This window comes from Malus sylvestris, chromosome 16, assembly GCF_916048215.2.
Source record: "Malus sylvestris chromosome 16, drMalSylv7.2, whole genome shotgun sequence".
Lineage (NCBI taxonomy): Eukaryota > Viridiplantae > Streptophyta > Magnoliopsida > Rosales > Rosaceae > Malus > Malus sylvestris.
In genome coordinates, this window is record NC_062275.1 from 18,880,977 (window position 1) to 18,905,240 (window position 24,264).

The window sequence follows — 24,264 nt, forward strand, 5'->3', positions numbered from 1 at the left end:
TCTTTTTTAAATTTATAAAGGCGAATAACGTTGACCGTTGATCTCTGATCTAATGATTGCAATTAAATAAGGTTTTAAAATTATTATTATCATTGGAAATCCAACGGTATATAACAAATTACCGTTGAGATCCAACGGACGTGGAGGTGCCACGTGGCCTCCCCAATGGTAACATTTTCATAAATGCACCGCGGGCCTCATTTCTACATTCTTGTCGGACGACGCATGCCAACGCGTGCTTGAACCGTACGTGCCTGACGCAAATCAGATACAAAAGGTGGTTGACGTCGCCTAACATCAGCCTTGCCATCAGGCTCTCGGGCCATTTACCCTTGCCAGGCCTCTCCCTCGGGCTCAATCGCTCGGATGGGCTGGACGTGGTTGCTTGGGTTACTACCTTTTGTTTTAGGGCCTGTCGCTGGGGCTACTCCACACGGTGGAGTTGCTCTAAGAAACTAAATTATCCATGGATCATGGCTGCTAATCTCACACCGGTTTGGTTTGGTTTTGTTTTGGTTTATAGTTTAGCGAGTGGGTGACAGTGACAAGTGTGGTATTTATGGAGTGACATCATTTGCTTTATTACTTGCATCTTTTGATCAATTATTTGCTTTATGATTTAGGGAAAAAAGTTAGTTTTATTGGGCAGATAAAATATTAGGATGTTTTAAAAAAATTTAGGTACATGTACTCAAATCAAAGTGCAATTTTTACTTCACATTTTTATAGGGGATGATTACAAAATGATATTTTTAATAGCTAATAGTAGTTTTTAGCCGTTTGGTACTACGGTGTAGTGATAGTCTTCTTAATTTGTAAGTGAGAGGTCTTAGGTTCAATTCTCGCCAAAGGCAAATTTGAACTACATTATTGCTAGCTCATCGTGAGGCTAAGCTTATCCTCTCCCTCTTAGTGTAGAGAATATCGTTTGTCAAAAAAAAAAAAAAAAGGTTTTTAAGCCATTTAGTACTTCGGACAAGTGATATTCCTCTTCACTTGTAAGTGAGAGCTTTTAGGTTCGATTCTCGCCATAAACGAATTTGAACCACATTATTATTAGTTCATTGTGAGGCTTAGCCCATTCCTCCACTCCCTTAGTAGTGTATATGATATCGTTTGTTAAAAAAAACACTTTCTAAATTTATCATTGATCGCATTAGTACATAATTAAGTTTTTTTAATAACATTTTAAAGAAAGAAAAAGACTTTACTTCAAAATTTTCGCCTTTAGAGTGAAAATATGAGTCTAGGAAGTTTGAGATATGTTTTAAACTCTTAGTAAACACCATAAACAAAGAGGATCATTTGGGCAACCTTGATTCAATTGGTCCAAATGGAGAACAAAAGAAGCAGTCGAGGAACAACTTGGATCAAACATGCATCTCACTTTACAAATAAAGCTAACTAACACATCAGTAAAAAATTGGCCCTTTAAAATTCAGAAGAAACCCTAAACTTCATCCTTTAGCTTCTGCTTGGGGTCGGTGGCAGCCAACTTTTCAAACTTGTTTTCCTCCTCATTCTCTCTTTCATTTTCTTCCATGCCAACACCTGCGATGACCCCCTTTCCCTTATGGAATTTGGGAATCTACACACATTCTCCGGAATGAGTGGATGGAGCACTATCTATGGGCCTTTTGTCTTTCCCTACACTTGCGGTGGCCACGTTTCCCGTCAAGGAACGGTGGAGCAACCCACCATTTACGATGTTGTGGATGAAGTACTATCTCCGGGCTGTTTGCCCATGTCTCATGGTAATCTGATTTAGGGCCCTGCACTCAAGATCTTCCAAAACTTTGAATCAAATTCCATATTTGGTGGATCTCACCTTAACACTTACTTGCTGCTTCTTTCATGCTTCTCTCCAGACAAAGACAATTATATGTTGTCACCTTTACAAAAGTTTAGTATCTCTTCAGAATGGTGCTTACACCACCTGACCTTTTTTTGTTACTGCTTGGTTTTGGGCATTTAGTTGCCCATTGTGTGCTTGGTATCAGTTGAGGACTAGAAATGTGGCGATCGGTATTGGTGTGGTTTCATTAGATCTACAGATTTGGCACTTTTTCCCCACCGTTGTGACTATGATGGGTTCGAGCTGTGCCCCAAGCGGTGGTTTTTCTAAGATTTTTTGTCCACTAGTCGTCTTCACCGATTCGGCCACGTACACAGCTGGCGAAGCTGTGTTTAAGGTTTTTAGATTTTTTTGTGTGGTCACTTTTGGGCCTCTACAATTGGGCCTTAGCTTTTGGGCTCCTATGTAATTTTAGTGAATCCTTCTTCAATTTTCCATTTCTTCAAGTGGCTCTCTATCATGGTGGTGGAGAAGAGTGTTGTTCTTTCACCACGACATGGGATCAAACCTCGTCGGCTCCCTAATCTAACAAATCTATCATTAAAGAAAAGGTTTGATTATTTATTTAAGGCTTTTTATCCAAAATGGTCCATGAGATTTGCATAACTCCTCATTTTGATCCTTGAGATTTGAAATTGATATAATTGATCCCTGAGTTTGTCCACTATCAATCATTTTAGTCATTCCGTGAAAAAAATCCATTAAATAAGGATAAAATGACAAAAATACCTCAATATTTATCAAGTCATTTTAATCTTTATTTAACATAACTACTCACGGAATGACCAAAATGATTGATAATGGACAATCTCATGGACTAAAATGAGGAATTATGCAAATCTTAGATACCATTTTAGTTAAAAGCCTTTATTTAAAAGAAAAAGCTGCTGACTTTGATCAGTTAAATAGTAAATACATAGTGATTAAAAGAAGGCGGGAAGAATCGAAGATCCAATGTCACAACCCAGTCTCAGCTCTGCCGTAACATGATATTGTCTTCTTTGAGCCCCGACCACGCCCTCACGGTTTTGTTTCTGGGAACTCAGAAAAGAACTTCCTAGTGGGTAACCCATCTTGGGAATGCTCTCGACCGAACTCGCTTAACTTCAGATTTCCGATAAAATCCAAAGCCAGTGATTCCCAAAAGGCTTCGTGCTAAATGAAGGTGGGCATGTACATATAAGGCACATCACCCCTCTCCATTGGTCGATGTGGGATGTTATAATCCACCCCTCTTAGGGGCCCGACGTCCTCGTCAGCACACTCGCACCGAACGGCAGGGTGGCTTTGATACTATTCTGTCACAACCTAGTCTCAACTCCGTCGTAGCACGATATTGTCCGCTTTGGGCCATGACCGCGCCCTCACGGTTTTATTTCTAGGAACTCAAACGAGAACTTCCTAGTGGGTCACCCATCTTAGGAATGCTCTCGCCTGAACTCACTTTACTTCGTAGTTCCGATGGAATCCGAAGCTAATGAGTTCCTAAAAAACCTCGTGCTATATGGAGGTGGGCATGTACATATAAGGCACATCATCCCCTCTCCGTTGGTCGATGTAGGATGTTGCACCTAACCCCATGCGCCCACAACAATGGAGGCCCCGACCCCCAAACACAGCTTAAGCTCCAACAATCCCAGCAACCTATCTTCGTCAAGGGCACGTGGTTCGCCTCCCGCTTCAACCTCTCCATCATCGATGACCTCAATGCATGGATCTGTTCTGCCTCTGACAACTAGGTCAGTGATGGCGCCGCTCAATGGGACTAACCGATCTCCGAGTTCGTGGTGCTGGCCGAGCATACTTAAGGTTTCAACACCCGGACTCTGCCTACAGCATGTTGGGGATGGCTGCAAAAGAGTGATTAAATATTAGAGCTTTTCGTTCATTTAATTTCTTGGGGAAATTATGTTATTTGTAATTAAAGTTGAGATTAGATTGTGTTTGATTGTTTGTACAGCTTTTGTGGACATTTGAGAAGGAAGGGACGAAGCTCTAATGGCGGTGGAAGTGTCAGCCGTCGCCAAACAGTAAGCAAACGACGGCAGCAGTGTTGGATTTTCTCATGGATGCAAATGTTGGGCTAAGTGTAAATTTCTTGCTTTTTTCTTATTTTATCTTATATTTGATACATAGCCGACTCCCATAGTGAGATAAGGTTTTGTTGTTGTTGTAGTGTGTTATATGCTTAGGAAGTGATTTACGCACGTGTCTTTTTTTCCCATGCACTCCTGTTTATTTCTCTCATTTGAATTGAATAAATTACGAGAGTTAAGGGACCGAAACAAACAGGGTGTGCAGAGGAGAAAAGGGGATGTGCGATGTTCACTATGGCTATATATTTTGTGATTGCTGCCGGATATATAAGAACATAAAACCAGGTTAATATCTACCTAATTTTGGAATTGTTGAAATTTGTTAGAAGTTTAGTTGTGATTTAGATTCTTGAAGTAGTTTGTGTTTCTAAAGAAACCCAGATGGGCGATCGCACCTTTTATGCTTTAGACTTTAGTTATGAACCTTGTTTTATATAAGATCATGATTTTGTGTCTGTTTGATGTTACTGATGCATGATTGTGATAACATTAGGTTTATGGGATAAGACGGTGTTGCATTACACGGAGTCTTTTAGACTTCTAAATTGCTGATGCTGATTGGTCATGTCTTATGTCGATAAAGGAAATCTAACATACTGATTCCTTGTTTTGCTAACTCTTAAGAAGCCGCTAATTGAATTTTCTTCTATTTGTACTTACAAATGTAAGATCTCGTTGAGTAATCAGCGAGATCATATTGTGAATGTTAACGAGATTTTCTTAAGATTACTTGGTTGACAAGTAATCTTGTAGTAGCCCTAATAGAGTAAGAATCTTGAAGTCTTAAACCCTAATGCAACTAACTTATGGCAAAGCGCTATTACAGTAAATATAGATTGATATTATGGTAATATATTGATATGGTTGTGATTATATTGATTTTCCTTCCAATAATAGGACACGATCGAATAATCAAATCACATATAAAGGGGAATGTCCCTACTCTCATATTCCCAATTCTGATATACACCAAACCCTATTCCTTGGCAAAGAACATATTGTATACTGAGAGTAGAAGACTTCCTTCTCTTCCATTCCATCATGTCTTCATCTGCAGGTAAGTGTTCTCGACATCATTGTGGTATTGGTTGTTAACATATGTGCAGAAGCATACGAGTATAACTCATCTACATTGTGTATGCATATACGTGCTTGTATATATATCTGTAACCATAACATCATATTGATCTAAACGATATTCTTACATGTGGTATCAAAGCCACTCATTGTGATTAGGGTTCATTCTTAACATAGTCAAACATATGTCATCATAGTTAAAATAACAATACTGGGCAACATATTGCTTCTGCTATCTAATCTGCTTTCTTCAATATTTTACAACTATATATTGATCTATTATTGCATGCATCTGCAATACCATACATATGCAATATGTATATATGCGTGTAACTAATCTGCAGGCATAAGGGTTTTCAAAGATAGCAGGGAAAGTTGTTTCAAATTGTAGTATGATGAAGAAGACACTTTTTCCTTTTGCATTCATATCTTATCAGTATTGAATTGATAAGATTGTTTGAATTATTGGAGAGATTGTTAAGTCTAATCTGCTCAAAAGTGTTTAGACTTGCTAAATCTCTATTTTGGGTTCATATAAATTTGAACATGTGGTTCATGTGTACCTTATGCATAAGTATTCTGCTCAAAAGTGTTTACTTGTTTGCTTAAACCATAAACCAATGTATAGGGAGATCTGAAACTGACAAGATGTGCTTTATCTACTCGAAAGTGTTAAAGTATTATGAATGTGCCCTTGTGTTTCATACCTTGGCTAAACAACCCTAATATGAACGGTGTTTGTCCAAAGATGATACTAGTTTTGTATGATTTTATGTGGATCAAAACCAATTATGTTACATGGTTTTGTGTTTTTGGTCAAAGGTTATAACGATTATAAAATGAACATCACTAATGAATGGTTGTTAAATGTCTTCATTTGCAGCATTGACCTCTCTCAACTTCACCAATATTGAGACTCTAATTGGTTCAAATGACAAGAGGTGGAAACAAGACATTGAAATTGTTCTGGGCTTTATGGATCTTGATCTTGCTTTACGTGAGGATGAACCAGCAGCCTTAATTGAGACAAACACCACTAAACAGAAAGCTATTGAGGATGAACCAACAGCCTTGATTAAGACAAGCAACACTGAACAGAAAGCTAAGTATGAGAAGTGGCATAAGGCTGGTCGCATGGCTTTGCTTGCAATGAAGAAGGCTATGACTGAAAATGTAAGAGGAGGAATTCCAAAGTCTGAGAAGGCTAAGAAGTTTTTTGCTACGATAGGAAAGAAATTCAAGGAATCAGATAAGGCTAAGACCGGTAACTTTCTCACCAAACTCACCACCATACGGTTTGATGGCACTAGAAGTGTTTGAGAATACATATTGAAGATGGTAGATGTTGCTAACAAGCTGACAGACCTTGAGGTTCCAATGATAGACCAGTTTTTAGTTCACATGGCACTTAACTCTTTACCTGTTGAATATGGATAGTTGAAAGTCTCATACAACACACATAAAGAAAAGTGGGGAATTGATGAATTGATTTTGATTTTTGCACAAGAAGAAGAAAAACTTAGGCTAAGAAATCAGTGGAGGTCAATGTTGTTCAAGCTACAAACAGCAAAAGGGCAACCAATCATGGTTTAAGCATTGTGATTGCTGGTAAGGGAAAGAAGAAGTTTCACTCTTCTTCTAATAAAAATGCTAACACCTCTAAAGGATTTCACAAACTAAAACCAACTAATACTAAAATCACAAAGAAGTGGTATTATTGTAAAACACTTGGTCATCTGAGAAGGGATTGTGCTGGTTTTAAGAGTTGGCTTGCTAAGAAAGGTAAAACTATAAATGTCTCTGTTTGTTGATAAGAGCATATTTATGCGACTTAGTTAGCTTGTTTCTTGGCATTTATGTTGTTAGTTCATAGTTATTTTAGTATTTTAAGCTATTTTCTTGTGTTTGTAGGTCCAAAGGGTTAATGTGGCAAAGAAGTGCATTTTGGAGCATTTTGGAGCATTTTTGGGCATGGAATGGATAACATATGCTTGGAGTAAAAGGAATGAACAAAATTTGAAGTTTGTGCATCATCCTCTCCCTATAAATAACCATTTTAGCACACTCATTTCACCCAACACATACACTCATTTCACCCAACACATACACTCATTTCACCCAACACATCCACTCATTACAACCACCTAACACATCCATTCACCTACCACTACATCCACTCATTTCACCCAACACATCCACTCATTACAACCACCCAACACATTCACCTACCACTACATCCACTCATTTCACCCAACACATCCATTCACCTACCACTACATCCACTAATTTCACTTAACACATCCACTCATTTCAACCACCCAACACATTCACCTACCACTACATCCACTCATTACCACCACCCACTACATCCTCTCCCTAGCCTATAAATATATCCATCCAAAGACACATTCAGGGGGGACAGTTTAGGGAGAAGGGAGGAAGGCACATTCTGCCGTAAGGCAGAGTCTTTTCTTCTTAACCATTCTACACATTCCCACAACAAAAACACAATTCCATGCACCTTCATTTCTCTTTCCTTGCTGTGATCTCCATCCAACCTAAACACATTCAGCCATTCCTCCATACAAACAAACCTTCAAACACTCACCAACACCTTGTGCCGTAGCAAAGGAAGGGAAGGAAAGTGCTTGGACGTGCTTGCTGTCCAACTTGGATCGTTGGAGCGTTTAGGTGTTTTCTTTCTTTTGTTTCTAATGTTTAAATTCATTTCCTTTCGTTTTGTTGTAAATATGAATGGCTAAACCCCTCTTGGCTAGGGGTGATTTCAAAGCCATGATTATGTGTGCAATATAATTTGATAAATTCCAGTTATGAATTCTTGAATCGTGAATGCAATTGGCTTAACTATTTGATTGATAACTTATTTGTATTTGTTAATTAAGGGTCGACACTTAATTGGCATGCATAAATTCGTTGCTAGAATATAAGGAAGTTTCACATAATCGTGACAAACTTATATTCACATGTAGTGAAGGTCGCTTATAAACGATCGCGTTAAGTTCAATTCCTAGCATAAGTGACATGATGTCATAGTTGCAAGTGCTTTGTCAATGCTTATGATTTTCATTAAACGTAATGATCTTTGATTGTATTTTTATTATGATGTCATGTAGGGAACTTTAGAAGAATGTTTTGGGTTGTCGAATGATGTCATCCAATCCAATAAAACAAGGAAAATCTGAGAGTTAACTAGTGATGTCACGGTTAATTTGGAGCATTGTCATTCATAATTCAATGAAGTAGTAACTGGAAATCAAGTTATTTGCATACATGTCATGTGTGGAGAAAAATCCTCTAGCTATCCCATCCATCATCTTATTTCTCAAATTTGTTTTACAATTTGTCTAGTTTTTCATACTTGTTTGTTTGTTTCAACTTCATCCAAAACTCAATCCCCCTTTACTTTAGTATGTCTAATTAGTTAGAATTTGTTTTAATTTGTGTTTTTAAATGTTTTGATTCAAATAAAAGTCAATTTTCGTCCAAAGTTATTCCTAGTGTTTAGTTTAAGTTTATTTAGTTGTTTTAAGCTGTTTTGAGTATTTTAAGTTTGCTTTGAGTCTTGTGAGTCTTGTTAAGTATTTTTAAGTTTAGTTTTATGTTTTTGAGTCAGTTTAGAGGTTATTAGCAAGCCCTCCTAATCCCCGGTCCAGAACGATCCCTACTTACATTATTTACTACAATTGATAAAAGAGGGTTAAATTTGTGTGTTAAGATAATTTTCGCATCATTTGTGTATAGCCAAATTTAGTTTTTATTTCTCCTCATAGTTGGTGGTTTGACACTGGTTGTTCCATTCATATAACTAATTCTCTGCAAGGCTTCTAAAAAACAAGGGAGATAAGTAATGAAACCTACAATGTCTATGTTAGGAATGGAAACAAAGTAGCTGTCGAATCCATGGGAACTGTCAACTTAGTTTTGTCTTCTGGTTTTGTTTTAAGTGTGAGTCCAATCCTTTCTGTACCTTCCATGAGGAGGAGCTTAGTTTCTGCATCCAAGTTAGTTGAGTATGGTTTCTCCTTTGTTGGAGATAATAAAAATGTAAGACTTTTTCATTCAAATAAAATGGATTGGATACTCGGTGTTGCTCATTTGAAAGTTGATATGTGGCAATTGGATTGTACTTATACAAAAGAATCCGACTTCAGCGTCAATTATGTTGGTTATAAAAGAATCCTAACTTCAGAAAACTCCTCTATGCTTTGGCATAAAAGGTTAAGGCATATCTCCAAGGAAAGAATCATCACTTTGACAAAACAAAACATGTTGCCACAACTTGACTTCAGTGACTTTAAAGATTGCTTGGAATGTTTTAAAGGAAAATTAACAAATGTGAGAAAGCTTGGTTCTAACAGAAGTAACAAACTCCTAGAAATTATACACATCGATGTATGTGGACCCTTCCCAAACAAAACCATATGTGGAAACTCCTACTTTGTACTTTTATTGATGATTTTTCAAGGTATTCCCATGTCTTTTTAATTTCTGAGAAGTCTACAGTGTTAGAGTGTTTTAAAATCTTTCATTTAGAGGTTGAAAAAATAACTTGAAAAACAAATTAAAATTATGAGATATGATAAAGGTGGTGAGTATTTTGGCAGGTACACAGAAGCTAGGCAACAGAAAAAACCTTTTGCAACTTATCTTGAACAACATGGCATCACTACTCAGTACACAACACCGGGAACACCACAACAAAATGGTGTTGTGGAGTGGAAAAATCAGACTTTCAAGGACATTATTAGGACCATGTTTGCTAACTCAAAGCTACCAATTTTTCTGTGGGGAGAAGCCTTAAAGACAAATAACTACATACTCAATTGAGTTCTAAGTAAGTATGTCCCAGTGACACCATTTGAAGTATGGATTGGACGAAAACTAAGTTACAACCACTTTCATGTGTGAGGTTGTAGGGCTGAGGCAAGGTTCTATAATCCAGTTGAAAGAAAACTTGACCCTAGAACGGTCCTGTGTCTCGAATTCAAGTATCATAGGTTCCTTCCCAAAGTATAGAAGTTGACCTTAAAGGCATGAATATCCCTGAAGTTCTTGGAGAGGTAGTGGTTGCACCATATATTGACAACCATGTTCCAGAAATAATTGAAGTCATTAACAATGATGATGCTATAGTGGAGGATCCTATAATGGTATCAACTGAACCAATAACTACACGAAAAGGACAAAGAACCAGAAAACTAACTATCTCAACAGATTTTCTTTGCTACTTGCAAGAATCAAATTACAACATTGGTGATAAAGATGATCCTGTCACTTTTAATCAAGCTGTTAAGAGTGTGCACCATGACTTATGGCACCATGCAATGCTGGAAGAATTTGACTCAATGAAGAAGAATGGTGTATGGACACTTGTTCCTTGTAGTGACAATTGCAAACCAATAGGCTGCAAACGGGTGTTCAAGACAATAGATTCCCAAGGCAACATCGAGAGGCACAAGGCTCACTTAGTGGCAAAGGGTTTCACTCAGCGTGAAGGCATCAATTATAATGAAACTTTCTCTCCTGTTTCGTCCAAAGACTCATTGAGAATAGTCATGGCACTCACATCACATTATGATTTAGAGCTCCATCAAATGGATGTGAAAACTGCATTCCTCAACGGTGATTTAGAACAAGAGATCTTCATGCATCAACCTCCAAGATTTGTTGAAAGGGGGAAGGAATCTATGGTGTGCAAATTAAATATGTCACTCTATGGATTGAAACAGGCTTCTCGGCAGTGGTATAAGAAATTTGATCAAGTTGTCACGAGCCTTGGTTTCCAGGAAAACAAGATAGATGACCACATATATGTCAAGGTCAGTGGCTAAAAATTCATTTTCCTTGTCTTATATGTTGATGATATCTTGTTAGCCACCTTAGACATGTCTTTATTGCATGAGACTAAAAGAATGCTTGCTGATGCATTTGATATGAAAGACCTAGGAGAAGCTCATTTTGTCTTAGGCATTGAAATAACAAGAGATCGATCAAAGAAAATTTTGGGATTGTCTCAAAAGAACTACATTGATAGAATAATGAAGAGGTTTAATATGGCAAAGTGTTCTAGTGGAGAGTTGCCAATTAGCAAAGGGGATAAATTGAGCAAAGAGCAATGTCCCAAAAATGAACTTGAGAAGGAAAACATGAAAGATAAACCTTATGCATCGCTTGTGGGCAGTTTAATGTATGCTCAGATTTGTACAAGGCCAGAATTGGCATTTACAATGAGTGTGCTAGGTAGGTTTCAATCAAATCCTGGTGAAACTCATTGGGTGGTAGCCAAGAAAGTATTAAGGGGGTGTTTGTTTGACCTCCTTAACTTTCATTGGATTGGACTAGATTAAATATTAGTGTAGTCCTTTGTTTGTTTTCATAAGAGACTAGTTTTAATGGGATTAGCTAAGACTCGCGTTCACTAAAACTGTCGCTAGCCGGTCTTAATGAGTCCTCCCAAAATTCATAGGACTAGCTAAACACTTCGCTTCGTCCTGCTCGATTCACCTTCGACCTTATTGTCAACGGCACAGGCTTTGGGCACAGCATCATCTCTGCTGATTACATCATCGACTGCGTTTTTTCCATCATCTTCTTCTTCCTCGCAATCGCCATGGATGTGGTTTTGAAGCAACTCCTGGTGAGAGCGTTTCTCTTTTTAGAATATAGTTTCAATTTCTGCACTTGAGTTTGATTTGGTTGTGCTATGATTGTGAATTTCAATTTCGCAATGATTTTTTAGGTTAGAGGAATGATTTGGCTGTGGTATGATTTTTGATATCAATTTCTATGAATTTCAATGTCTATAATTTGGTGTGATTTTTGTTCTGAATAGCGCTGTTGGGGGCCGATGGTGTGTCCTGGATGATGAATCTGATGAACCAATTAGATGATGAATGTGATTCCAAGCAAAGTGAGCTTGGATTGAGTGGGATTATTTTCCTCTGTTAACACCAAATGCGTTGGTGACCATGGGAGCTTCTTCATGCCATGTGTTGACTCCAAGCTCATAGATCTACAAGTTTAATTGGTTTCTGGGATTAACCCAATACCATGGTTGATTTTTCGGATTATGTTAGAAACCCAGATGAAGTTTTTGTTGCAGATATCATATTTGACTATCAGTTGGATCTACTTTGATATAGAAAATTGAAAATATGGTTACTTGCTTACTTGATTGAATTATGTAATTTTAGTGTATATATTGGTTAATTTTGGTTGAAAATTTGATTGGTTTTTACAACTTTGATGTTGGATTTGGGAACTGGAAATTTTGGTTGAAATTGAAGTTGAAGCAAATAACATGGATATTTGTTTTTATATATCACCGATTGTTTTTTCTTTTCTTTTTTCTTTTTAATTATTTTGCTTCTTAGTCCGACGCTGCACCAAACGCTTCACTAGGTCAGTCCAACTTAGTTTAGTCTAAGCCAGTCTAGCTTAGTCCCTGAAGCTAGTCCAGTCCGAGATAGTCCGGTGCAACAAGTGCACCCTAAGGTACTTGAGAAGGACTAGAGATTACATGCTTGTGTACAATCGTGTTCAAGACATGGAAATAGTTGCTTACACAAATTTAGACATGGCAGGGTGCGTGGATGATAGAAAATCGACAAGTGGTTATGTGTTTATATTGGCTTGTGGTGCAATTTCATGGAAGAATGCAAAACAAAAGGCCACTACTTCTTCTACAGTAGAGGCAAAATTCATTGGTTGTTACACTGCAACTAAATAGGCCATTTGAATCAAGAATATGATGAAATGTTTGAGAGTGATATATAATATTGAAAGACCTTTGAAGGTGTACTGTGATAACAAGGCTACAGTTTTCTTCTCAAAGAATAACAAGAGATCCTTGGCGTGCAGACTAATGGGTATAAAATATCTACAAGTGAGGGATGAAGTGAAAAGTGGAATGGTGGAAATTGAGCACATTGGCACAACTCTCATGATAGTTGACCCTTTGACAGAGGCTTTACTAGTGGGATTGTTTAAGAGGCATGTGTTCAATATGGGAGTTCGAGAAACATTTGATTCAGTTAATTAGTGGGAGTATACATTCATCAATTGGTTTTGTTCTCTACTTAAACTTTTGAATAAATCAGTTTCCCTTATGCTCATTTAATCGTTGTTCTTGTAATATTGCATTGACTATTGAAGTTTGTTTGATAGAATAATTATGCGAGTAAAACTGGAGTATAACTCAGTTTTCTATTGAGTATGTTGATGAGTAATTCAATTGTTTTGATTACCATGATTATATTAACAACAAAGTGCTATCAAATTGATTGTGCATGTGATTATAGAGTGCAAGTGTAGCTAGATATATACTTGGTTTTCCATGGTCCTACAATCAATCTGAGAGTGACAGGTTGTTCGAAAGAAAGTTGCATACTATTGTAAGACTTTGTGATCACCATGTGTTCTTTCATTATTGGGGATTATTGTTGGCATTTGGGAGAATGTAAGATCTCGTTGAGTAATCAGCGAGGTCATATTGTGAATGTCAACGAGATTTTCTTGAGATTACTTGGTTGACAAGTAATCTTGTAATAGCCCTAATAGAGTAAGAATCTTGAAGTCTTAAAACCTAATGCAACTAACTTATGGTAAAGCCCTATTACGGTAAACAAAGATTGATATCATGGTAATATATTGATATCATTGTGATTATATTGATATTCCTTCCAATAATAGGACACGATCGAATAATCAAATCACATATAAAGGGGAATGTCCCTGCTCTCATTCCCAGTTCTGATATACGCCAAACCATATTCCTTGGCAAAGAACATATTGTATACTGAGAGTAGAAGACTTCATTCTCTTCAACTCCATCATGTCTTCATATGCAAGTAAGTGTTCTTGACATCATTGTGGTATTGGTTGTTGACAGAAGGATACGAGTATAAATCATCCACATTGTGCATGCATATACGTGTTTGTATATATATCTGTAACCCTAACATCATATTGATCTAAATGATATTCTTACAACAAATGCATATGAGCGTAAGTATAATGTGTTTCCTGGTCTCATTCATGCTAGTATATGTTTGTATAGGAGGAAGTTGTGAGAAAAACGCATTCATTTAAGAGGTTGAAAGTGGAAGCTAAGAAATGTGTAGCACAGAATGAGAAGATTACCAATGAGAAGATAGAATTTGAATCCGCTATTTATGCAAAGGTGCACCATACCATACCATAACTCCATGATTTATTGACTGATATTCTCTTTGCGTGCTCAAAACGTTTCTTTATTTTGTAAATGGAGCTTCAAACTTCACCTTCCATATAATACAGTGTTCAACAGATGATATACCTTTATGAGAGTTGGATTTTCATATGAAAATTTCCCTGCAGTGGTTGAGAGTCTTGTATTCGATGTTGTAGTTTCTCAAATGTTCCTTAGTTTTGAACTAATTAGCATGACCATTCCAAATGTGTTTCAGAATCATAGTTTGATCTTCCGATCACTTTTTGATGCTTTGAGTATTTGGAATTTGATTGACTTGATCATTTAATTGAAAAATATCCTTTTGCAGTTTTTTTCCTGAACGTATTGATTGACATTTCTTTAACGTCTTCTAGTTCCTTGGCGTATTGAATTCAAAGAAAGCTAAACTAAGAGAGATTCGAGATAACCTTTCAAAACAAAAGGTTGCTAGAAAACTGCTAGAAGAAGAGGAAGTGAGTCCAGACCAAACTAAACCTTATGTCAGTGGTGATGAGAACAACGAGGAAGAACCTTTCAAAGATCTTCTAGCTACCTCTAAGGATGTTCTGACAACTAGGTCTCGAGGTAGAGGTCGAAAGAGGGGAGTGCATAAGTAGTTTATCACTTGTCGGTTTTGAATTTCAGCATATCCTTATGCCAATACAGGTTTCCATGATCATCCTTTAAGTTTGTTTCTTCATATCTTGTTTGTATGCATTGTAGATTTCCTTTTTACTAGTATTGAAATCTTCAGAGAAAAACACACTTTTAAAACTTCTATCAAGATCGTTTTGGTTCATAACTGTTCTAAGTTTCGGAAACATGGCTGAACCACAAATTGGTTCATCCAGTCTGGTTCGGGTTTTTAAGCCAGTTATCATTGTTATGCTTCAAAGTTTCAAACCTATTCAACTGCACTCACCAAAATCTAGAAAATTTAGTGTGTTGAATTGAATAATACTACAATTCTTTCTTGTGCTTCATGGGATTTGCCTACATATCGAACAATTCCTCTGTAAGGAAATTAGGAAGTGATTCAAGAGCTGCATCACATTGTGCACCCTGCAAAAGTACTAGCTTCAAATCTGTTGTAACGCAATTTTTACAACAAACCAACATCAACATCAAAGCCTTATCTCATTAAGTGAGGTCGGCTGTTTAAATCTTAGAACACCACTGTGCTCGGTTTTGTACATAGTCTTTTGTTAGATCTAAGTACTCCAAATCTTATCTTAGAGTCTCTTTCCAAGTCTTCCTAGGTTTTTCGCTACCCTTTTGTCCTTGAGCTTCTGTCTCGTAATCACATATTTTAACCAGAGCGTCTGTAGGCCTTTGTTTCACATGTCCAAACCCCATTAGCCGTTTTCTCTGATCTTATCTATAATTTCGGCTACTCCTACTTTACCTTGGATATCCTTATGTTAATCATGTCCTTTCTCATGTGCCACACATCCAATGAGGTATTCTCATCCTCGCTACACTCATCATGTCGTGTTGATGCTTGGTTGCCCAATATTCTGTGTCTTAAAATATTGATGCCTTTATTGTCGTCCTATAAAATTTTCCCTTCAACTCTAATGGCATACAACATTGTAACACATTTTCATTTAAATAAAAAAAAACAATGTGAGAAAATCAAATCTTCAAATTTATAGTGCTATACATAAAAAAAACTAATAAAAAGAGCTTGAAAACTTTGAGTTTTAACAATAAGGACAAAATAAACGGTAAAGTAAATAGTACCATGATTGACTTTTTAGTGTAAAAATGTGGTTTTTTGTTAAAGTAAACAGTACCAGAAACTTTTCGTTAAAGTTTCCAGTACATATCCCCCAATTTAGGGGGGGTGTAAAATGGTGATAGGAGCATATTTATGCGACTTAGTTAGCTTGTTTCTTGGCATTTATGTTGTTAGTTTGTAGTTATTTTAGTATTTTAAGCTATTTTCATGTGTTTGTAGGTCCAAAGGGTTAATGTGGCAAAGAAGTGCATTTTGGAGCATTTTGGAGCATTTTTGGGCATGGAATGGATAACATATGCTTGGAGCAAAAGGAATGGACGAAATTTGAAGTTTGTGCATCTTCCTCTCCCTATAAATAACCATTTTAGCACACTCATTTCACCCAACACATCCACTCATTATAACCGCCCAACACATTCACCTACCACTACATCCACTCATTTCACCCAACACATCCATTCACCTACCACTACATCCACTCATTTCACCCAACACATCCACTCATTTCAACCACCCAACACATTCACCTAGCACTACATCCACTCATTACCACCACCCACTACATCCTCTCCCTCGCCTATAAATATATCCATCCAAAGACATATTGAGGGGGACAGTTTAGGGAGAAGGGAGGAAGACACATTATGCCACAAGGCAGAGTCTTTTCTTCTTAACCATTCTACACATTCCCACAACAAAAACACAATTCCATGCACCTTCATTTCCCTTTCCTTGCCGTGACCTCCATCCAACCTAAACACATTCAACTATTCCCTTCCATATATCCATATGCATCCATCAAACCACACCTTGTGCCGCAACAAAGAGAAGAAAGAGGACCCTTGGACGTGCTTGCCCTTCAAGTTGGATTGTTAGAGTGTTTTTAGGTGTTTTCATTCTTTTATTTTCAATGTCTAAATTTGTTTGTCTTTGCTTTGTGAGTATGAGGAACTAAACCCCCCTTAACTAAGGGGAATTCAAAGCCATGAACATACTTGCAATATGAATTGATTACCTTCAGTTGTGATTTCATAAGTTGTGAATTCAATTTGTTTAACTGCTTGATTTATAACTTATTCGTGTATGTTTATTAAGAGTGCACACTTAGTTTGCATGCATGAATATGATGCTAGAGTATAAGGGAGTTTCACCTAATAGTTACAAACTTATATTCACAAGTAGTGGAGGTCGTTTATAAACGATCGCGTTAAATGAATTCTTGGTAGGAGTTTCATGCTCATCATAGTAACGAATGCCTCGTCAATACTTATAGTTTTCATAATGCTTAATGATCTTTGATTGTATCTTTATTGTGCTGTTCACGAAAAGGACTTTTGAAGAATGCTTGAATTGTTGTATGCGTTTTCCCATCCAATTCAATAACTTAAGGAGAACTTGAAGGTTAATTTAAGCGGACTTAATTAACCTGGGGTGTTGAGTTTCATGATTTATTGAAAGAACAACTGAAAATTAGTTTATGTGCAAGTGTGTCATGTGTGGAGAAGAACCCTTTAGCTAGCCTATCATCCATAGTTTACCTAAATTCGTCCAAAATCTATTTTAGTTTACAATCTGCTTGTTTTGTTTTCAAATTCGTCAAAATGAAATCCCCCTTTACTTTAAAGTGTTTTATTAGTCAAAATCTGTTTTGATTTGTGTTTTTAAGTGTTTTCAGTCAAGTTAGAACCTAATTTCGTCCAAAACCATCCCTAGAGTCAGTTTAGAGTCTAATTCATTGTTTTAAGCTGTTTTGAGTCTTTTTAGTTTGTATTGCATCTTTTGAGTCTAGTTTGGTGTTTTAAACTTAATTTTATGTTTTTAAGTCAGTTTAAAGGTTATTAACAAGCCCTCCTAATCCCCAGTCCAGAACGATCCCTACTTACATTCTTTACTACAATTGATACAAGAGGGTTTAATTTGTGTGTTAAGTAATTTTCGTATCAAATTTTTGGCGCCGTTGTCGGGGATTAGCAACTTTGCTAATCCCTTGTTATTTTTTTTTTGTATATTTTCGTGTCTTTTGTTTTTAGTTACTGACTTTGTTTCTATTTGTGTTTTTTTTTGTTTGTTTTACTTTTGATATTTGATTTAGTTTTGTTTCCTTGATTTCAGGTACTAGAGAAGTAAGACATGGATTTTGCTATCATTCAAGCTCAATTGGCGAAACTTACTTCTCAATTGTCACAATATGCCGAAAGGACCATAATGCAAAGTGTCCCTACATATGGTGTGTCCTATGGGCAAGGATATCTAACTTATCAATGTTCTCAATTCGTTGCGAATGAAGATGTTTCGGGTTATCAAGGCCATAGCCAATCATGGGACAACATGTTTTCCAACGCTTACAATTTGGATTGGAGAGATTATTCAGATTACATGTGGGGAGAACCTCAACAATTCCAACAAGATGGATATTGGTAGCAAGAAGAGGAGTTCTATTCAAGACCTATGCAGCCACCACAACCTCTTTCACAACAATTCCAATCAAATTCAAGTATGCCTATGAGTTATGATGAAATTTTTGATGTACTAACCTCTTTGACGCAGGGCTCACAACAAGAAGAATATTTGCCGCCATCGGATGAGTTCAATCACTGGCCATATGAACCATCACAGCCACCACAACAATCTGCCCAATTCAATTCAGGTACATCTTTGGATAATGATATGTTTAATAAGTTACTCACCTCTTTGAACCAGGAAGTAGAAAATCGAAACAAAGAGATGCAAAATCGAGCCAAGAAGACGGGTGAATTAGAGAAGCAAATTGGGCAGATTATGGAGTTCATGGCACAAATTCAAGAGCAAAGTGAACTCTCCAACTCAACTATTGAAAATTTGAAGGAAGATTTTGAAATCCATGATGCTATCACTTTGGGAAGTGCTATGGAGGTTTAAGGTGAACCCAAGACATCCAAACCAAGCCAAAACATGGATGAACAACTGCTGCTTGAAGAAAAGGAGAATAACAATGCCACGACAAAGGAAGAACCACCCTTGCCGCAGCCCTATATGCTCTTTATGCCGTCCACTACAACCAAGGTAAGCCTAAATTCAATTTGTCCTAACCCCGTTTCACCAAATGTCCTTATTCCTTATAGGATCATGCAATCCAAGGAAGAGGAGGGTGAGAAAGGCATCTTCGAAACCTTTCCAAAGAATCAAGAGCAAGAAGTGGATGGGGAATGTCTAGAATTCATCAAAGAAGATACACTTGAGACGAAAATTCCCAAAAAAGTTGGATTTTATGACACGGGAAAAGTCATAACTCTCAAAACACCAAATCTGGCCAAGTCCCATATCCCTGCAACCTTCAAAGATGTGGTGTTCGTAATTGAGTTTGTGTTGTAGCAAGCAAGTAAGTCATCTTCTCCAACTTCGATTTTATTATATACTAATTTGCTAATTTTGATGATTCTGGCTCCTACACTAGAATTTAAACCATTGCCGGATCACGTCAAGTATCACCTTCCATTCAAGGATCAATTCCATGTTATGGGCCCTATCCAAGTTTAGAATGAGGTATCGTCCGACTGGAAGACGTTAAAGCAAGCGCTTCTTGGGAGGCAACCCATGTATTCAAATGAGGAAGATTTTTGAATCGCTCCACAATCAGTTTTGCGTTTCTAAAAACCTTCCATTTTCTGCATTTTTATTTTGCCATGATTGTCATTTTTATTTTTGTTGTTTAATTATTTTTGGGTGTGGGTTTATTTTTGAAACATTGACAGATATGCAAAGTATTTTAACATTCATTTTCATGAAAAGAAAAAAGGAACATTAAGCAGAAAATACAAGAGGAAGCCTTCACAAAGGCTGCTTAGGAGAAGTCTCAGTAGTCGGCGGAGCCTCAGAAGGAGGAGGCATCGGAGGTTGATCATTTGGAGCTTCATTACGCGGTACAGCCCTAGAAGACGAAGGCAAATGCTGCTAGAACAAACCCACAAACATCTGATGATCAAGTAAAATTTGACCATCAGATTCCTGCATCTAGTCAATCTTCCTTTTCATGTTTGTAGCATAGTTATATGCGAGCTTATGCAACTGTTTATTCTCATGCTTGAGCCATCTTATCTCATGTTTGAGACTCATCACTTCAGTTGCCAACGATTCAACTTGACGGGTTCGAGCAAATAAGCGCTGGGCCATATTAGACACAGAACCTGCACACTGAGAGCTAGAAAATCCTTAACAACCAACTCATCAGACCGTTTGGAAAATAGTCTGTTATCTTTGGGAGTGACAAGGTTCCGGGCCACCACCGCAGCGGTCATATCATTCTTCATCACCGAATCTCCAACGGTAAGAGGACCAGTAGGGGATATGAAGGATGGGTGCCATATGTTGTCTCGAGAAGGCATGGCTGCCTCTTCACCAAGGTTCAAGTCAAAACGACGGTTGGAGGGGCCATACATTTTCAAAGGTGTTGAAGAAAGAAGAGGTCGGACAAGTCAAGATCTTAGAAGTGCAAGAAGGGAGTTTCTAAAGGTAGAAATTCAGGTGTGCTTTGAAACGTACTGCGCGCCTCTATAAAAACCAGCACTCGACGGGATTTTAGAGATCGAAGAGGCAAGCTCAGAAATCGAAGAGGCCAATTCAAAAATCGAAGAGGCGCTAGCTTTCTCAAAAGCTGGGCTTGCTCAGAAACCACGGGCCAATCTTCTTTTCCAGATTTGTCCGCATTTGTCACATGCAACCTCTGTACTTGACGAGCTCAGAACTCGAAGAGGCGAGCTCAGAACTCGAAGAGGCAAGCTCAGAAATCAGAGAGGCATCTTCTTTTCCAGATGTGTCAACATCTATCACATGCACACTCAGCTTTGCAGAAATCACTGGCAGTTTGTCGAAGTGCCGATTCCAGATATCGAAGAGGCACTTTCTTTTTCAGACGTGTCAGCGTTTGTCACATGCACACTCAGCTTTGCGAAAATCACGAGCAGTTTGTTGAAGCGCCGATTTCAGATATCGAAGAGGCATCTGCTTTTCCAGACGTGTCAGCGCCTGTCACATGCATACTTAGCCTTGCGGAAATTATGGGCAATCTGTCGAAGATTTCTTGTGAAGTAGAAGGCACGTGAAGTTTACTGTTAAATCATCCAACGGTTGCCGACAAGAGTGAAATAATAGTACCAGTTATTAATTCCTATAAATGTCAACCTTCACCCTTCATTGCAAGGCAGACATACATAACCTTTCTTCATCTTCGAGAATGTCTTTCCAACGAAGCCTCTCGAGTCACTCAGTGTTCCTTATTCCTAGGGGTACCTCTGCAAACAACTCATCCAAAGCAAAAGTATTTCATATCATGAAGGTTGAAAGCAAGAGTATCTCATATCATGTTTTCTCCCTGTCCTTTTCCTTGTCGTTGTTTTCATCTGCGGGACAAGGAGAAAGAGAGCAATCAAGTAACACTTGGTATCAATCTTCCGATCTGGAACCGACGGCCTGGAACTCCTTCCTGATTGCTTACCTAGCCTTGCTCTCGAGTACTCATCTTCAACATCTTATGTTTCCTCTTCGTCTACCACATTTACCTAGGGAACAGATAAGGGAAGTGAAAATGATACTTCGAAGCATGTGGAGACATGTGCTAATTCATCCTCAGCTAGGGACAAGGAGAAAGAAAGAAAATGGTGGGCATTTGGAAAGATTGAAAAAAGAAACAGACCATCACCTCTACCTCGTGCCTGCCTACCGTGCAGAAGAAACAAGCAGAGAAGAATGCAGATTGCACAATCAAATCAACCCAGCAGAAGGAGTCTGATTTGAAACCAAGGAACTCCGATATTCCTCGCTCAGAATTCCAAACCAATTCGAGATCAAAGTTGTGGAAAGTTGCCAAGATCATCTATCTTCAAAACCAGATTTGCGTTCTTAAACTCTACTCTATCTGGTTTTTACTTTACCATACTTGTCATGTTTATCCGTTGGTTGTTTGTTTGCTTGTTTTTGTGTGAGTTTGTGCTTGAAACATTGAGGACAATGTTTGATTTAAGTGTGGGGGGTAACCAAGTTGTTTTGCATGAAATTCGTAAGAGTTTATCACCCATTACTTCTAATGTTGTTCCTTGCTGTTTTAAGTGTTTTAAAGCTGTTTTGGAGTGTTTTAGTATCTTTTGACATAAAAATCCGAAAATCTCATAAAAAATTGAAAAATTGTTTTGAAAAACCCAAAAAAGAGTTGTTTTTGTGTGTTTATTTGTGTCTTAGGGTACCTTCCAACACAATGATGAGGATTTGATTTTTAATTACATGACTGCTAATGAGAGTTATAAACATGGATTGAAATTTGATTTACTCTTTCGTGTATGCTTGGTTGTGGTTATAATTTATGAATTCACATGCAATCATAAAGAAAAAAAGCAGTTTTTGTAACATGCTTGAAGGAAGGAACTCAAATGAACACTACAACCTTGTGAGACTTGAGCCTAAACATTTATTCGGAGAGTTAATAATCTGTGCATCATTGTTTTCTAAAGTCGTTGCATGATCTCATTATTCTTTGCTTGGTTGCTACTTAGAAGGTGTTTCATCATTTAGTTCCAAATACTAGAACTCATGCCTATTTCATTCAAAGCATGCTATTGATTTGCATAACACATATTCAAGATGAAGTTGTGTCGTGACCACCAAAGCTAAATTGCTGTGCCCCTATTTCATTATGTGTTTAAGTTTAACCCTGTTGAGCCTTGTTAAGCCTATGTTCTTTGTTAACCCACACTATCCTTACCTAGCCTAGTGTTAGGATCATCCATACCCTTGTTCTTGAAGCATAGTAAAGCATGACTTAAAATAAACTCCTTTTTTATCAATGTATTGCAGAAAACAAGTGTGAGGGAAGTGATTCTTTTGTGTGTGTGTGCGCCAAAGTCCTTAATAAGGCATGGGTAGAAAAGAAAAAAAAAGAAAAAAGAATTGAAATAAAAAAGTATGAAAAAGAGCTCTAAAGTGTTGTTTGTTAAAAAAATGGTTCAAAACATTGAATTCGGCCCTAAGTGTTGCATAAATCTTCCCTTTGTAATTAAAAGTTGATTCTGCATTCTAAAGTGATTTCCAAGTGTCTATTTCATTGCTTTGCTTGCTATCGCTTTAAGAACGTTTGTTATTCTTATCCTTTCTTTGTTAGCCATTACCCCCAAGCCCTGTTACAACTCTTGACTTCAATCTTTAGTGTTGTGTGTTTCAATTTGTGGAGTTCGAAATTGGTATGAGCATATAATGTCACTGGTTCTCGCATCTAAGTAGTAGCATTCCATTCATGATATCATATCTAAACATGCTTAATAACTCCAGAAAATTACTTTCTTTGTTATAACATATGTGAGTCATAATCTTTCGTGTTTACATCAATCTTCTCACATATACTAGTGTAGAGTGTGTAGTCAGAAAATGTGTGTGAAAATAGAGAGTATCTTGTAAGGAATTGAGCAAATTCTCTAAGGCATGTTACTACATTCAAAATATCGTTTTAATTGGTTAATTGTGAACTAGTAAGTGGTGACTGTGCTCAAGTGTAAGGATGACAAAATCTGTGGGAACGATGATTTTTAACACGTCATGTTTCATTAAAAATCCCTGAGGCAATTATTGGAAGGTCTAGGTTGTGTTTTGTTTTGTTTTGTTTTGTTTGTTTTGTTTTGCTTGAGGACTAGCAAAAGCTAAATGTGGGGGAATTTGGGACTTTCATTGACAAAAATAAAAGGATTTTAATTTGGTGGGGGTGTAAATAGGGGTGGGCACGGTTTGGTTCGGTGCGGTTTTGAGTGAAACCGAAACCGAAATTTTTTGCGGTTCGGTTCGGTGTGGTTTTGAAGCCAAAACCGAAATGAAACCAAATCGTTTGGTTTGGTTCGGTGAAGTTTCAAACGGTTTCGGTTTGGTTTTTAAGAAAAAATGTACAATTTGCAATTTAACATATTAATAACCATTTCCCAATAGTAATAGGAAAAAGACATTTGTCATGTAAACAATTAACATGTTGCATGTTGTTGTGATGTTCAAACATGTTTGTGCAATAAAAGGGTATCCCTTACAATGTTTATCATAAAACAAGTTGAATAAATTTAAATTCATTAAATATGAGCGAAACTTTGATACTAGAATATGTGATATCATGCTTCAAATGAGGGGACTTTATTAGATCATTGTTCGACTCTTGATAACAAGATTAGTCCACCCTTGTACATATACGTGTGTGTGATGGTATAAAATAACAAAGGTCCTTCAAGTTAATGAACGAAAGAAAGTGATGAATGATGATATT

The 24,264-nt window shown here is 37.3% G+C and overlaps 1 pseudogene; it reads left to right on the plus strand.

The window, feature by feature from the left end:
• Positions 1-3,448: 3,448 nt before the first annotated feature.
• LOC126606664 (DNA repair protein XRCC4-like) lies at positions 3,449-14,877 on the plus strand (annotated as a pseudogene).
• Positions 14,878-24,264: the final 9,387 nt, after the last annotated feature.